This window comes from Natator depressus, chromosome 18 (genome assembly GCF_965152275.1).
Source record: "Natator depressus isolate rNatDep1 chromosome 18, rNatDep2.hap1, whole genome shotgun sequence".
Taxonomy (NCBI): Eukaryota; Metazoa; Chordata; order Testudines; family Cheloniidae; genus Natator; species Natator depressus.
The window spans coordinates 1970011-1984851 of record NC_134251.1 but is presented as its reverse complement, the minus strand read 5'-3'; the positions used below and the strand labels follow the sequence as shown (position 1 = coordinate 1984851).

At 50.2% G+C, this 14841-nt stretch overlaps 1 pseudogene; it reads left to right on the top strand.

The window, feature by feature from the left end:
• The window catches only part of LOC141974364 (tyrosine-protein kinase STYK1-like), an 84223-nt pseudogene that overhangs the window by 51842 nt on the left and 17540 nt on the right, over positions 1-14841 (top strand).

Below are 14841 nucleotides of genomic sequence, written 5' to 3'. Positions count from 1 at the left end.
AGAGCAACCGCTGATTGGTTCTACGAGACTTACAGGGCCAGCCCTGGAAGTCATGCAGGAAAGGGATTTCTGTAAGAGGGCAGGTGCTATGGAGAGTGGTAGATACTTTAGAAGAGGAAGAATAAGAATAAGAAGAAGGTGATTCTGGGGAAGAGCCTCAGTGGATCGTGCACCGTTTTCATCTGCTCTCAAGAGCGTGGTGAGCTATGTCAGTCATAGTTAGGTCCTTCCCTTTGGAAAACTCATTTGGGAGGAGGAGGATGGTCTCTGTTGCTTTCTCTCTGGTTAAGGGGGCAGCCTGAGAGACGTCTCTTCCCAAGAAATACCCTTGCTAGTCCATCTTAAAAGCAGTCCATTGCATTCCAGTCCAGGACTGGGGGGGAGGGGGGAATGCCAACAGCTGGGGTGTAACTATAGTCAAAGCAGGGGTGTCAAGTTTTCCAGTGCACTGCATCCAGCCGGGGGCTGGGGCACATGACTTACGAGGAGAGGCTGAGGGAACTGGAGTTATTTAGTCTGCAGAAGAGAAGAGTGAGGGGGGATTTGATAGCAGCCTTCAACTACCTGAAGTGGGGTTCCAAAGAGGATGGAGCTCGGCTGTTCTCAGTGGTGGCAGATGACAGAACAAGAAGCAATGGTCTCAAGTTGCAGTGGGGGAGGTTTAGGTTGGATATTAGGAAACACTATTTCACTAGGAGGGTGTTGAAACACTGGAATGCGTTACCTAGGGAGGTGGTGGAATCTCCATCCTTAGAGGTTTTTAAGGCCCGGCTTGACAAAGCCCTGGCTGGGCTGATTTAGTTGGTGTTGGTCCTGCTTTGAGCAGGGGTTGGACTAGATGACCTCCTGAGGTCTCTTCCAACCCTAATCTTCTATGATTCTTTCTCTAAGCCCTGGTCTACACTACGAGTTTAGGTCGAATTTAGCAGCGTTAGATCGATTTAACCCTGCAACCGTCCACATGACGAAGCCATTTTTGTTGATTTAAAGGGCTCTTAAAATTGATTTCTGTACTCCTCCCCAATGAGGGGATTAGCCCTGAAATCGACATTGCTGGTTCGAATTTGGCATAGTGTGGACACAATTCAACGGTATTGGCCTCCGGGAACTAACCCAGAGTGCTCCATTGTGACCACTCTGGACAGCACTCTCAACTCTGATGCACTAGCAAGGTACACAGGAAAAGACCCAGGAACTTTTGAATTTCATTTCTTGTTTGGCCAGCATGGCCAGGGTGGCGAGCATGCAGTCCCAGAATCGCAAAAGAGCTCCAGCATGGACCGAATGGGAGATACTGGATCTGATCACTGTATGGGGAGACAAATCCATGCTATCAGAACTCTGTTCCAAAAGATGAAATGCCAAAATATTTGCAAAAATCTCCAAGGGCATGAAGGACAGAGGCTACAACAGGGACCCGCAGCAGTGCCGTGTGAAAATTAAGGAGCTCAGGCAAGCCTACCAAAAAACCAAAGAGGCAAATGGCCGCTCTGGGTCAGAGCCCAAGACATGTCACTGTTATGATGAGCTGCATGCAATTCTAGGGGGGCCCCCTACCACTACCCCACCCTGTCCGTGAACACCTGCAAGGGGGGAGTCTCATGCAACAGGGATGAGGATTTTGGGGACGAGGAAGATGAGGAGGAGGAGGAGGAGAAGGATAGCACACAGCAGGCAAGCAGAGAAACCATTCTCCCCGACAGCCAGGAACTATTTATCACCCGGGAGCCAATACCCTCCCAACCCTCCCAAGGCGGGCTCCCGGACCATGAAGCTGGAGAAGGCACCTCTGGTGAGTATACCTTTGTAAATATAATACAGGGTTTAAAAGCAAGTGTGTTTAATTTTTAATTTGCCCTGAAGACTTGGGATGCATTCGTGGCCAGTACAGCTTCTGGAAAAGTCTGTTAATGTGTCTGGGGATGGAGCAGAAATGCTCCAGGGACATCTCCATGAAGCTCTTCTGGAGGTACTACCAAAGCGTTTGCAAAAGGTTTCTGGGGAGGGCAGCCTTATACCGTCCTCCATGGTAGGACACTTTACCACGCCAGGCCAGTAGCACATAGTCTGGAATCATTGCATAATAAAGCATGGCAGCGTATGGTCCCGGTGTTTGCTGGCATTCAAGCAACATCAGTTCTTTATCTCTCTGTGTTATCCTCAGGAGAGTGATCGTCCCAGAGAATTGGGTGGTGGTGGGGGTTTAGTTGGGTTTGTGCTGCACGTTAACCTGAAAACCGCAGCCCCTCCTTTTAAATGGCCAACCCAACGGGTGCTTGGTATGGGAAAGGAGGGCGCTGCTGTTTGAAACCATTCCCACATCTTATGAAGGCTGAAGAAGCCAAAAGACTGTGGCTTACTATGGCTGCCTGCAAGCCAAATTCTGTTGCCCAGCCCTGCATGTGTGATCTCTCACACCAAACCAGCAGGCCCTCAATATAAGAAGCAAAATGTGACCTTGTACCGAAAGCATATGTGCTATGTAAGGTTAACAGCTTGGTTCACCATGAAAGAGTCTACCCATTGTTCTCTAAAATGTGTCTTTTAAAAGATTACTCTCCCTTTTTTTCCTCCCGCAGCTGCAAATGTTTCAACACTCTCCTTATCATCTCCATCCCAGAGGCTAGCGCAGATAAGAAGGCAAAAAAAACGCACTCGCGATGAAATGTTCTCTGAGCTCATGCAGTCCACCCAAACTGAAAGATCCCAGCAGAATGCGTGGAGGAAAGCAATGGCAGAGTCCAGAAAAGCACAAAATGAACGCAAGGACAGGAGGGACGCGTGAGAGAAGTGGTGGGAGCAAGAGGAGAGGTGGTGGCAGTGTGGTAAGAGGAGGCAGGAGGCAACGTTGAGGCTCCTCCCTCCTCCCCCACCCCACCTGGTGCTTCCCTCCTCCCCCACCCCTCCCGGGCTACCTTGGCAGTTATCCCCCTATTTGTGTGACAAATTAACAAAGAATGCATGAATTTGAAACAACAATGACTTTATTGCCTCTGCAAGCGGTGATTGAAGGGGGGAGGGGAGGGCGGTTGGCTTACAGGGAAGTAGAGTGAACCAAGGGGCGGGTTTTCATCAAGGAGAAACAAACAGAACTTTCACACCGTAGCCTGGTCAGCCATGAAACTGGTTTTCAAAGCTTCTCTGATGTGCAGCGCATCCTCCTGTGCTCTTCTAATCGCCCTGGTGTCTGGCTGCGCGTAATCAGTGGCCAGGCTATTTGCCTCAAGTTCCCACCCCGCCATAAACGTCTCCCTCTTACTCTCACAGATACTGTGGAGCGCACAGCAAGCAGCAATAACAGTGGGAATATTGAATTCGCTGAAGTCTAACCGAGTCAGTAAATTGCGCCAGCGTGCTTTTAAACGTCCAAATGCACATTCTACCACCATTCTGCACTTGCTCAGCCTATAGTTGAACAGCTCCTGACTACTGTCCAGGCTGCCTGTGTATGGCTTCATGAGCCATGGTATTAAGGGGTAGGCTGGGTCCCCAAGGATAACTATTGGCATTTCAACATCCCCAATAATTATTTTCTGGTCTGGGAAGTAAGTCCCTTCCTGCAGCTGTTCAAACAGACCAGAGTTCCTGAAGATGCGAGCGCGATGCACCTTTCCCGGCCATCCCACGTTGATGTTGGTGAAACATCCCTTGTGATCCACCAGTGCTTGCAGCACCATTGAAAAGTACCCCTTGCGGGTTATGTACTCGCTGCCAAGCTGGTCTGGTGCCAAGATAGGGATATGGGTTCCGTCTATCGCCCCGTCGCAGTTAGGGAATCCCATTGCAGCAAAGCCATCCACTATGACCTGCACATTTCCCAGAGTCACTACCCTTGATAGCAGCAGCTCAGTGATTGCGTGGGCTACTTGCATCACAGCAGCCCCCATAGTAGATTTGCCCACTCCAAATTAATTCCCAGCTGACTGGTAGCTGTCTGGAGTTGCAAGCTTCTACAGGGCTATTGCCACTCGCTTGTGAACTGTGAGGGCTGCTCTCATCTTGGTATTCTGGCGCTTCAGGGCAGGGGAAAGCAAGTCACAAGGTTCCATGAAAGTGCCCTTACGCATGCGAAAGTTTCTCAGCCACTGGGATTCATCCCAGACCTGCAACACTATGCGGTCCCACCAGTCTGTGCTTGTTTCCCAGGCCCAGAATCGGCATTCCACGGCATGAGCCTGCCCCATTGCCACCAGGATGTCCACATTGCCAGGGCCCGTGCTTTGAGAGAAGTCTGTGTCCATGTTCTCGTCACTCTCGTCACCACACTGTCTCCTCGCCTGCTCTTGCAGGTTCTAGTTCTGCACATACTGTATGATAATGCGTGAGGTGTTTACAATGCTCATAACTGCCGGGGTGATCTGAGCAGGCTCCATGCTTGCCGTGGTATGGCGTCTGCAGGAGAGCAGAGTGCCAGCGGAAGCGGTGGCTGACGACGGATGCCACGAGAGTAGATATTTATAGAGTACGATGAGAGGACCCGCGAGGCGGATTCGTGAGAGCAGAGTTGCAGTGGAAGTGGTGGAGGACGACGGTTAGCACCGCGCACATTTCCCGAGGAAGAACACAAGTACCCAGAAGCCCATGACAGACAACATGGAGAAATTCGCCATTGAGACAATAGCAGCAGAGCAGAGTTGCAGCGGAAGCGGTGGAGGACGACGGTTAGCAAGCCTACTGCACCGGCTGCTGCCAGCAGCACCCAGGACACAACAGCGGCGGTGTGGGTGAGCTGAGCTGAGCAGGCTGCACGCTTGCCGTGGTATGGTGTCTGCGCGGAAAAAAGGCACAAAACGATTGTCTGCCATTGCTTTCACGGAGGGAGGTGGCGATTGACGACATGGACCCAAAACCACCCACGACAATGTTTTTGCCCCATCAGGCATTGGGAGCTTAACCCAGAATTCTAATGGGCGGCGGAGACTGCGGGAACTGTGGGATAGCTACCCACAGTGCAACACTCCGTAAGTCGATGCTAGCCACGGTAGTGAGGACGCACTCCGCTGACTTAATGCGCTTTGTGGTACATATGCAATCAACTGTATAAAATCGATTTATAAAAATTGACTTCTATAATATTGACCTAATTTCGTAGTATAGACAGACCCTGTGCGTGTACGTGGAGTGACGAGTACAATGGGGCCTTGGTCTTGTTTGGGAGCTCTAGGCATCACTGCAATATAAATAATAATACTATTTTCCACAATAATAATAAATAATAACACACATCAATAAACCTGAATTTCTAACCTAAAAAAGAAGCAAGGGGGGGAGAAAAAACTTTAAACACACTCTCAAGCCTTCTGTATGCCTCATAAGGAAGCAAAAAAATCCCAGACCCGTTTTTCTGGGTTGGAGGTCATCTTTTGTACTGGGACATCATCATTAGCCCTGGTCCACACTACACAGTTAGATTGACATAAGGCAGCTTATATTGACCTAACTATGTCAGTGTGCACACTACAGCCTTGCTCCTGCTGATGTGCCTTCCTACACTGACATCATAACTCCATCTCCAGTTTAACAGTGAGAGTAAATAACCACTGGAACAATTTACCCAGGGTTGTGGTGGATTCTCCATCACTGACCATTTTTAAACAAAGAAAAGTCTGCTCTAGTTCAAACAGGAGCTATTGTGGGGCAGGTCTCTGGCTGGTGCTCTCCAGGGGTCAGGCTAGAATGATCACAATGGTTTCACCTGGCCCTGGAATCTAGGAATCAGTTGAGGCTTCAGCGCTGATAAAATCTGGCCTCCCTCAAATTGCCCTTTTCTGGAAAATATTGAATCTCTGTGATCATCAGACACTAGGAAGTTTTCTTTCTTCCAACTTCCCCAGCCATGTACCGGTGAGCGTACTCCAGCAAAGCACCATAGCCCTCCTGGCTACTCACTGCTAGAGCAAAGTGACAGCCCTTGTTCCCCTCTGATAAGTGGACTCTCAGCATGCCTGCTACTTTTCAATCGCCCCCAACTGCTTCCTGGGAGCTGTGATAGTGGCTGCAGCATGTGTGGGTGGGTGGCCGGTGGCCTGCGTGGAGTGGTGTGGGTTGTTGGTTTTGTTTTTAAGTTAAAAGGGAGGTAGCATTAAGTAGCAGTTAGACCACAGGCCTGGGAATCAAGAGACCTGGGCTCTAATCCCAGCTCTGCCACTGATCTGCTGGACAGAGATTTAGGCAAGTCCCTTCTCCCCTCCATCCCTAGTGCCTCAGTTTCCCAATCTGTAAAATGGGGTAATGCCACTGACCTGCTTTGGTGAAGCCCTTTGACACCTGTGGGTGAAAACTGCTGCAGAAGTGCTACATCTGATTGGCAAGGGATGAAGTGTTTGGCAGCATGAGAGTGGTTTGCACTTGCCATGATCCGCCTGCTCCAGGGGAATGGGGCAGGCAGGGGTGTAAAAGGGTATGTTTGTAAGAGACTGATAACCCACAAGGGAACACAGCTCTTCCACTGGAATGGAGGGGCATTTCCCCCCAAAACAACTTTCCTCTAAGGCAGGGGTGACAAGCACATACCCACGCTAGCTGTGATGAAGCTAGTCACTAAAAATAGCAGCATAGCTGCAGCTGCCTGTGTGGTGGGATGGTTGAGCAGCCCTGAATACGTACGGTCCCATGTGTGGCTGTGCACCTCCAGCTCCAGTGCAGATGGGCCCCGAGGTCCCGTTCATGGGATGCACTGTGAGGCCCTGAGAATCTGTTGACCAGCCCTGACTCCTGAAGAGAAGGGTGAGAAAGGGCCTGACGGCCTCTCTGTCTCCATCTTATCAGGGTGCCTGTGGCCAGTCAGACTCAAGCCAATGGCATCTCCTTAGAGGCCAAGCAGGGATGTGCTGGGCCATAGGGTCTGACTCCTTGCCCAGCCTTTGTACTGTCGGCCATTGCACCTAGCTTCTCGGGACTGACTGGGAGCTGCCAAGGGCTCCTTGCCAGCGCCGAGAAGGCCATCTCTAGCATCTCCCCTGGTTCTTTGTTGCAGATGAAAATGGGATGTGGCACGCAGTGGTTGTTATCCCCTCCCTCCTGGCCTCCTCCACGCTGCTGGTGGTGGCAGCCATTGTCTGGAAGATGTGTCGGAGGGGGCGGGATGCTGAGAGGGAACCCATCGTCTTGCTGGAAGGTAAGGACGCGAGCTCTGCAGCTTTGGGTCTCACTCCCCAAACAGGCCTTTGCCCATCTCCAGCCCCAGGATCTCGCCAAGATCCTCCAGTGAGCATGTCAGCAAAGCTTACTAGGTGAGTCCGAGTTAGGAGAGTTTTCAAGCCCTAATGAGCCTCACAGCTCCCAAATGGCTTGTCTGGATCCCCTCCCGAAGCGACAGAACGCTGCCAGCTGCACACATGACTCGCACCCAGGATGGGACGTGGAAAGGAGTGAAAAGGGGGTATGCACAATGGTGCCTGTAAATCTCAGCCAAACCTTTGGAGTGGCTGCTGCTGTGTAATTCAGCTGCACAACCCCTCTGAGAAGTAGGTCAAGATGATCAGTGCACGCAGGAGTTGTGAGTCCGAGCCCTCTTTTCTGACCATTATGTCACACTTCCTGCTGGCTAGAGATTGGTCAAAGTCAGCCAGTCATTGAGGGTGTAAGCTGAGCAACAGAGGAATTTCCCCCAGGTTACAGTCCTGTTCAGTTGCAGAGGTTCAGCCTGTGTAGCGCACTGAAACAGGAAGCAAAGATTCTGCTAGACTGTAGAGATTCAGCCCGGTTTCTGTTGCGTCGGTCAGGGAGATGCCATGGCAGCAGGGATCCCAGCCCTCCCCTCACAGGGCTCTTGTGTGGCACCAAGACTCATTTAGTTCCAGGCCACAATCATTTCTGGGGACAGCTCTCTTGGCAGCGCCGGCCCTGGAGCCTCTGCAGTGACAACATACAGTCCAAGCAGAGAGGATCTGGATCCTGAAGTAGCAGCCAGCCTGGAGGGAGCTCGGCAGTCCTGCCAGGGTTGAACATTTCCACTGAAGGTCATGTGTGTCAGCCCCTCTTGTAGACAGAGATCAGCCTACAGCCCAACCCTGCTGAGCACCAGCTGAAAGAACGTCCATGAAAATACAGCACTGGAGACAGCCTGGCGTTTTAGCATGTCCCTTCCTCCCTCCAGCTAAGGGTTGCATTATCATCACATTTCATACCTCACCAGGCACAGCCCACACGAACAGCATTACAGAGCCCTTTTCACTAAATCACAAACGTAAGGGGAAAAGAAAGAGAAATACAAAGAACTGAAGCAAGGCCCAGAGCCATTCCATCTCCTCTACACCTCTCTCTGTCCTGTGGCGCTGAGGGCTATCGAGGTACCAGGAAATCTCCCAGATTTAAGTGGTAATTTTATTTATGTCTGTTATTGTCCCAGGGGTCTGTTGCCATGTTAACAAACACCAACCAAAAGCAAACAAATTATTTGAGGAACAGATATTGCGATCATATGCAGATGGTATGCAAAGGTGATGGTACTACTACATTGCATCATTAGTTAATAGCCAATAAAGTTGAGTTGTTAGTTGATTTTTTCAGTTCAGTGGCCAACCTGAAAAACCTGGGGAAAAAATGGTTTGTTCGAAACAAAAATTGTGGGTTTTTTCCCCTTGCCAAAGTGAAAACCCACCAAAAATATTTTCAGGTCAAACAAAACATTCTGAATGTCGATTTGAAAATTATATTTACAAAAGAATTTGTTTGCATTTTCAAAAGAAAATGTCAAAACCATTCGTTTAGAAAATGTCAAAATCAAACATTGTGACATTTCCCCCAAAAACATTTTCAGAGTTGGAGGGAGGGGATTGGCCTAAACAATTTGACCTAGATTGGTGAGTAGTTTTGGTGCCTCAAAAATGCATTTTTCAATAAATCTACTGTGACCCGAGATGCCTAGGGCAGCCCACACTGCAAATGCCGAGGGCAAGGCAGACTGCAAAGGGAGAGCAGATTCTCCCAGAACTGGAGGTTAACACTGTAGTTAGATTCACCAACCAAGCACAAACTGTGTTCCTGATTCCCCACATTGGTTACCAAGAAGCTAAACAAAAAAATAAATAAATCACTCAGCCCTCTTTATTGCATTCCAGTTCTCTGACTAGGTCCAGTAAGATGAGGAGTTATTTAAAACTCTGCTCACTATACAAAATGTTCTTCTGATCACAGAATTGTAGAATATCAGGGTTGGAAGGGACCTCAGGAGGTCATCTAGTCCAACCCCCTGCTCAAAGCAGGACCAATCCCCAACTAAATCATCCCAGCCAGGGCTTTGTCAAGCCTGACCTTAAAAACCTCAAAGGAAGGAGATTCCACCACCTCCCAAGGTAACGCATTCCAGTGCTTCACCACCCTCCTAGTAAAAAGTTTTTCCTAATATCCAACCTAAACCTCCCCCACTGCAACTTGAGACCATTACTCCTTGTTCTGTCAAAGGGACAAAAATCCCCAAAGGGATCCAAAATACCATGCTGCCAGCCAGTCCTTTAGTAATGAAAACTAAAGGTTTATTAGAAAAGAACAAGAAGAGAGTTGTTAAATGGTCAAAGCCATCAGATACATACATAAGACTTCAGAGTCCATATATCAGGTTCTTAGCAGCATTGGTGAGTTCGCTGGCTTGTAGAGTTCCTCTGGAACACATCCAAACCTTGGATGGGTCATTCAGTCCTTTTTTCAAAGCTTCAGTTTCAGCTGCTTAGGGTTCCCTGGTCACATGCTCAATAGAGCAATAGATTCGTGTTGGTACATTCTTTCTGTAGCCTGGCTATTGTGCTCTAGTTCTGGGCCACAGCCAACACACCTTGTCCAAATCAAGAGCAGATAATCCTGATATCACTAGAATGGGGAGAACCAAAATCATGGATCTAAACAGGGCATGTGATAGACCAAGGCTCCTGTAGCAAACCTGGCTCTGTGCTGCAAATCCAACCCGTATCTAGTCCCTGTTGAGCCCCATTTTGCTCCTCAAGGGTTAGTCCCCTTTCTTGTAGGCCATTAGCTTTCCTCCTCTTGGTGCCCATGCTTGGTATTAACGTTGCTTTTGGTTCCTTTCCATCAGTGGCCACCAGCCCTCAGGAAATGAAGGATTTTATAGAAATGATGAAGTTTCACATCAAGATCTGTAAACATGACAGCCTGGTGAAGGTCCTGTGGTGTCAGAGCCAAGCTCTGCCCCTCTGCCTCATCCTGGAGGCCATGAGCCTAGGAAATTTACTGCACTTCCTTTGGCAAGCTCGTCAGGTGAGAGGAGCTGTTTGGTTTTGACGTGGGCAAGCTGTAATGGGGGAATGCCAAGCACTGCGCCACCCTCAGCACCCTTCCACTTCTCTCTGCATTGCGGCCTTTTTAGGGTTAATGTAATTCTCCAAGCAGAAATGGGAAAACATTTGACTTTAGCAAATGCACTCCAAGCTGTGTTGGGATAAAGTCAGGAGAGTTGGAAAGTCTCATGATATCTGAAGTTTGTGTGAAAGCCCCAATTCGATAGAGTTCAAGGCCAGAAGGGATCATTGGATCACCTAGTCTGACCTCATGGATAGCCCAGGCCATTGCATTTCACCCAGTTACCCCTGTGTTGAGCCCAAAGACTTTAGTTAGACTAAAGAATTTCAGTCCTGGAGACCAAACTTGTGAGGCAGAGAACGGTAGTCTGAGGTGCCACCAATGCTTGAGGCCCCGGGATTGATATGTGAGATTTGCCCTGATGATTCCTGCAGGCGACCCATGCTCCATGCTGCAGAGGAAGGTGAAAACCCCAAGTCCCCTGCCAATCTGATCTGTGGGAATCTGACCTGACCTGGAGTCATGTTATTCCATGAGAATCTCGCTTTCGTTTTTTTTAAAGTGCGTCTTTAGCCCGCTTGGTGTAGAGAAAAGTGGGAAAATGCAACTCGTGTGACCTACAGGCTCTGACACCAGAAGGGGAAGGAGAAAACAATTTTTTAATCTCATGATTTTTGAACACTTGGAGTTGGCGACTCTGCAGCTGTACTCTGAGAACAGCCTGTAAATCTGACAATGTGAGGGCTCATTTATTCTCTCTGCTTCTGAGTGGAACTTGCTCACTTTACAGCGTAAGTCAGGACTCATGCTAGCTGCCAGCACCACAAATTCCAACTGGGATTTCAAATCCCATTTTTGCTTTGTGGATTCTTATTCCACCTCATCACCATAGTTTCTGAATGCCTTGTGCTTTCTGCCTCTGCACGATCACCAGTAAGAAAGCTTCTGCTGTCAGGGTTTAGCTGACAGTTCTGTTCATACATGAGATCAAATAGAATCCAGGTCTCTTTCAAATAACTGCAGTGTGAAAATGAATAACAACTTAATTGTGTCAGTAAAGTGAGCAGATATCACTAAAATTCTACAGAGCATAAGATACGATTTTTACCATAGTTACACCTATAAATGCGCTTTACAGGAGATAGGAATTCATGTTAAACATACTCAAGAATAGATGTAATTATTCCTAAATACTATGTGGTGACTGGTGCCCTAGCGAGACCTAAGATACCATAGGTATTGGGAACTCTTTAGGAATAATCAAATCTCTCCTAGTCCTACCACAAAGCAGAGAGTAGGAACTAGACCAAAGGTGGGCAAACTACGGCCCATGGGCCACATCTGGCCCACGGGACCCTCCTGCCCGGCCCCTGAGCCCCTGGCCTGGGAGGCTGGCCCCCGGCCCCTCCCCCGCTGTCCCCCTCCCCCGCAGCCTCAGCTCACTGCGCTGCTGGCGTGATGCTCCGGGCGGGGGGGCTGCGAGCTCCTGGGGCAGTGCAGCTGCAGAGCCCGGCCTGCCCCTGGGCTCTGTGCTGCGCGGTGAGGTGGCAGAAGAAGGGCGGGTTGGCTAGAGGGCAGGGGAGTTCGGGGTGGGGGGGTGGATAGGGGTCAAGGTGGTCAGAGGGCGGGGAACAGGGGGGATGAATGGGGGCAGGGGTCCCGGGGGGGCAGTCAAGAAGAGGGGGGGTTGGAAGGGGCAGGGGTCCCAGTGGGGGAGTCAAGAAGGAAAGGGGGGATTGGATGGGGTGGCGGGGGGGCAGTCAGGGGACAGAGAGAAGGGGTGGTTGGATGGGGCAGGGGTCCCGGGGGGGCCGTCAGGGAACAGGGGGGTTGGATGGGGCAGGAGTCCCGGGGTGGGCTGTCAGGGGGCGAGAAGAGGGCGAGAAGAGGCCCCCTTCCCCTAACCGTCCCTCCATACAATTTCCGAAACCCGATGTGGCCCTCAGGCCAAAAAGTTTGCCCGCCCCTGAACGAGACGACTTACTCGAGGTCCCAACTGCCTTCGAACCCAATTGGCTCTATTTTGTACTGCAGCATATAGAAGAGAGTTTTGAGCAGAGCAAAGAAATCACTATTAATACCCAACTAGGAACTATAACCAGAGGAATTATTGTATTTAGGTATTTTGCCTGTTTTCTGGTTAACCAATAAATTGTGCCCTGAGGTGACAGCCTGAGTCAAACTCTGGTGTGATGCTTCCCAGGCTGGTGGGCTACCTACCTGGAATTCTGACACTCAAATTTGGCGGGGAGAAGGGGGAGTCTAAAACTGAGAGGGTCTTGATCTTTAGTCTTCCCCATCTTGTCTGCAGTTTCAATTGGATTAGGATGTAATTATTGCGATCCCAAGCGGAAGATGTCGTGGAACATGGCAGTGTTTGTGGGGAGGCGGAGGCTGCCTGAGTGAACTGTCTCTTCCTCTTTTGACTTGGTAGGGGGACTTACCCGATAAGGGACATGTTTATGAGCTGACAGAGAAGAGCGTGTTCACCATGGCAATCCAAATTGCACGCGGACTGGTAAGTGTTGTGTATGTAGTGGAGGAGAGTGGGTCAAATACACTGGTTTGTTTATTTCAAGGTCAATTCATTAATCTTTAGAGAATAAAGCATGGCTTGTTCCTGCGGTGATCTCAGTCCTGGAGGACAATCAATGGGCAAAACCTCGCCACAGCTGTTGCCTTATTTAGCTGATCCTACAGGAAGTTCCTGAGCTCACTTCCCAGCTGGGAGAGCACATAGATCATACTGGGAACAGAAGGAATCTCTTGGAGCGTTATGGCCCCTTCCCTACAAGGCAAATGTAGGATTCAGCTAAGTAATGCTGCCAGAAAGGGGACTGGAATTTACACAGACATGCCCATGGGTAGGCCAACACCTTAACCTCTCAGCCATTCTAGATTATAGGCAGGATCTCCATTTGGGAGAGCACAGTTGCACTAGTTAACTCTGTGGCTGCTGAGACCAGGGGTGGCAGACCACTTGCTACTCACGCAGTCCCAAAGTCTCCTTTGCAAATGTGAATGTGGCTCTTCTCATTTCAGGAATATCTGACAGCGAGCCAGAAGTTGATCCATGGCGACGTAGCAGCTCGAAATGTGCTGATCCACCAGGATATGACAGTTCGGCTCTGCGGCCTGGGGCTGGCGGGAGAGGTCTACTGCAGGGGCATGCTGCCATCTAGGAAAGCAGCTGAGGTGCCCATCAAGTGGCTGCCACCAGAAAGGATCCTGAAGCGCCCAGTCACAGCCAAGGGCGATGTGTGAGTTACTAACGCCGGCTAGAGCACACCCAAAAGCAAGTTGTTCTCCAGAGCTGACTGGGGCATAGCAGAGGGGCAGCCTAGGAAACGCATGCTGGCTTTTAGGGGAAACCTGGGCACTAAAGCCTAGATGTTTGGGCTAGATTAAGGCCTTACAGGAGGATTCCTGATGGGCTGCCGAGCTCTGGTCCTGTGTGCTGTGAGGAGCGTGTTAGAAACCAAGCTCTCTGGGGAGCGTGCACCCCGGCCAGCATCTAGGGAGATCTCACAAGCCCCTTCCAGCTCCTAGCAGCAGTCTTCCCTCTTCCTGGCAGTGATTTGAATCCGCAGTGGTGCACCCTCGCCTCCTCTCTGGTCTCCTGGGGCCCTTGTCTGTGGTGCACCCTACTGAGCTTCCCCTCAGCCCTGCAATGGCCTTTCCAAGCCTTCATCTTCTCCTGGCTCCTCCTCTGGGTACTCTGGTTTGGCCCACCGGCCAAATTATATGAAAGTCAAAACCGCTCCAGCGTAAGGGGAACAAGTCCAAATGAAAGTCCAAACAAATCTTCAAACTCAGAACCCTTCCACCCTGTTCAGACTCCACTGCAGATCCCTTGTTGGCCCTGCCTCAGGGCTCCCCTGCAGGGGCCAGACCTGCACCCATAGAGTTCTTCCCATTATTTCCTGTCTGTTAAACCCAATCCTGGGGCTTCTCTCCAGCAGAGACCTGTCTCCTCTGAGCTCCCTTGGTCCACTTACAAGGCCCAGCTCCACCTCCTCTGGCCAGGAGACAACTGGTTAACCACCCCTGCCCAGGTGCAGAGCATGACAAATTGGGGTTCTTTCCCTTGCCTTGCAGGTGATAGCGGTAGGCCCCGTCACAGAACCCTCTAACAATGACCTGCCACCTAAGCGTGCTTGAAGAGCACAGTTTGGTGCGATGGAGCTTCCTGCATGGGAAGCTGAGATAGGTCTGAGATAATGTTACTCTCCCGACCTCCACTTCTAGCTGCCTCAGCCCTTTGCTGTGCTTGATATTCCCTCTCCCTTTCAGAGTAGAAACCTACAGCTGCCCCTTGCTCTTCTGCAGGCAGTTTGACAATAGCCAGAAGGCCCCAGCTCTGCGATTACTGATGTATATGGCACGAACGCAGCTTCATTCTCAGCTGGGTTAAGCCTGAAGACTAGAAGGGGAACGAAGCTTCTAGGTGTGAGGAGAGAATGTTTGTTTGCAGGAGCTGTTTCTACCGGATTTAATGTGGCAAAGCTTTCAACGAGTGTTTTCTCTTGGAAAATTAATCATTAGACCATGAGCTTAGTCTCTGCCTAAGTGTAGCTCTTCTGAGAG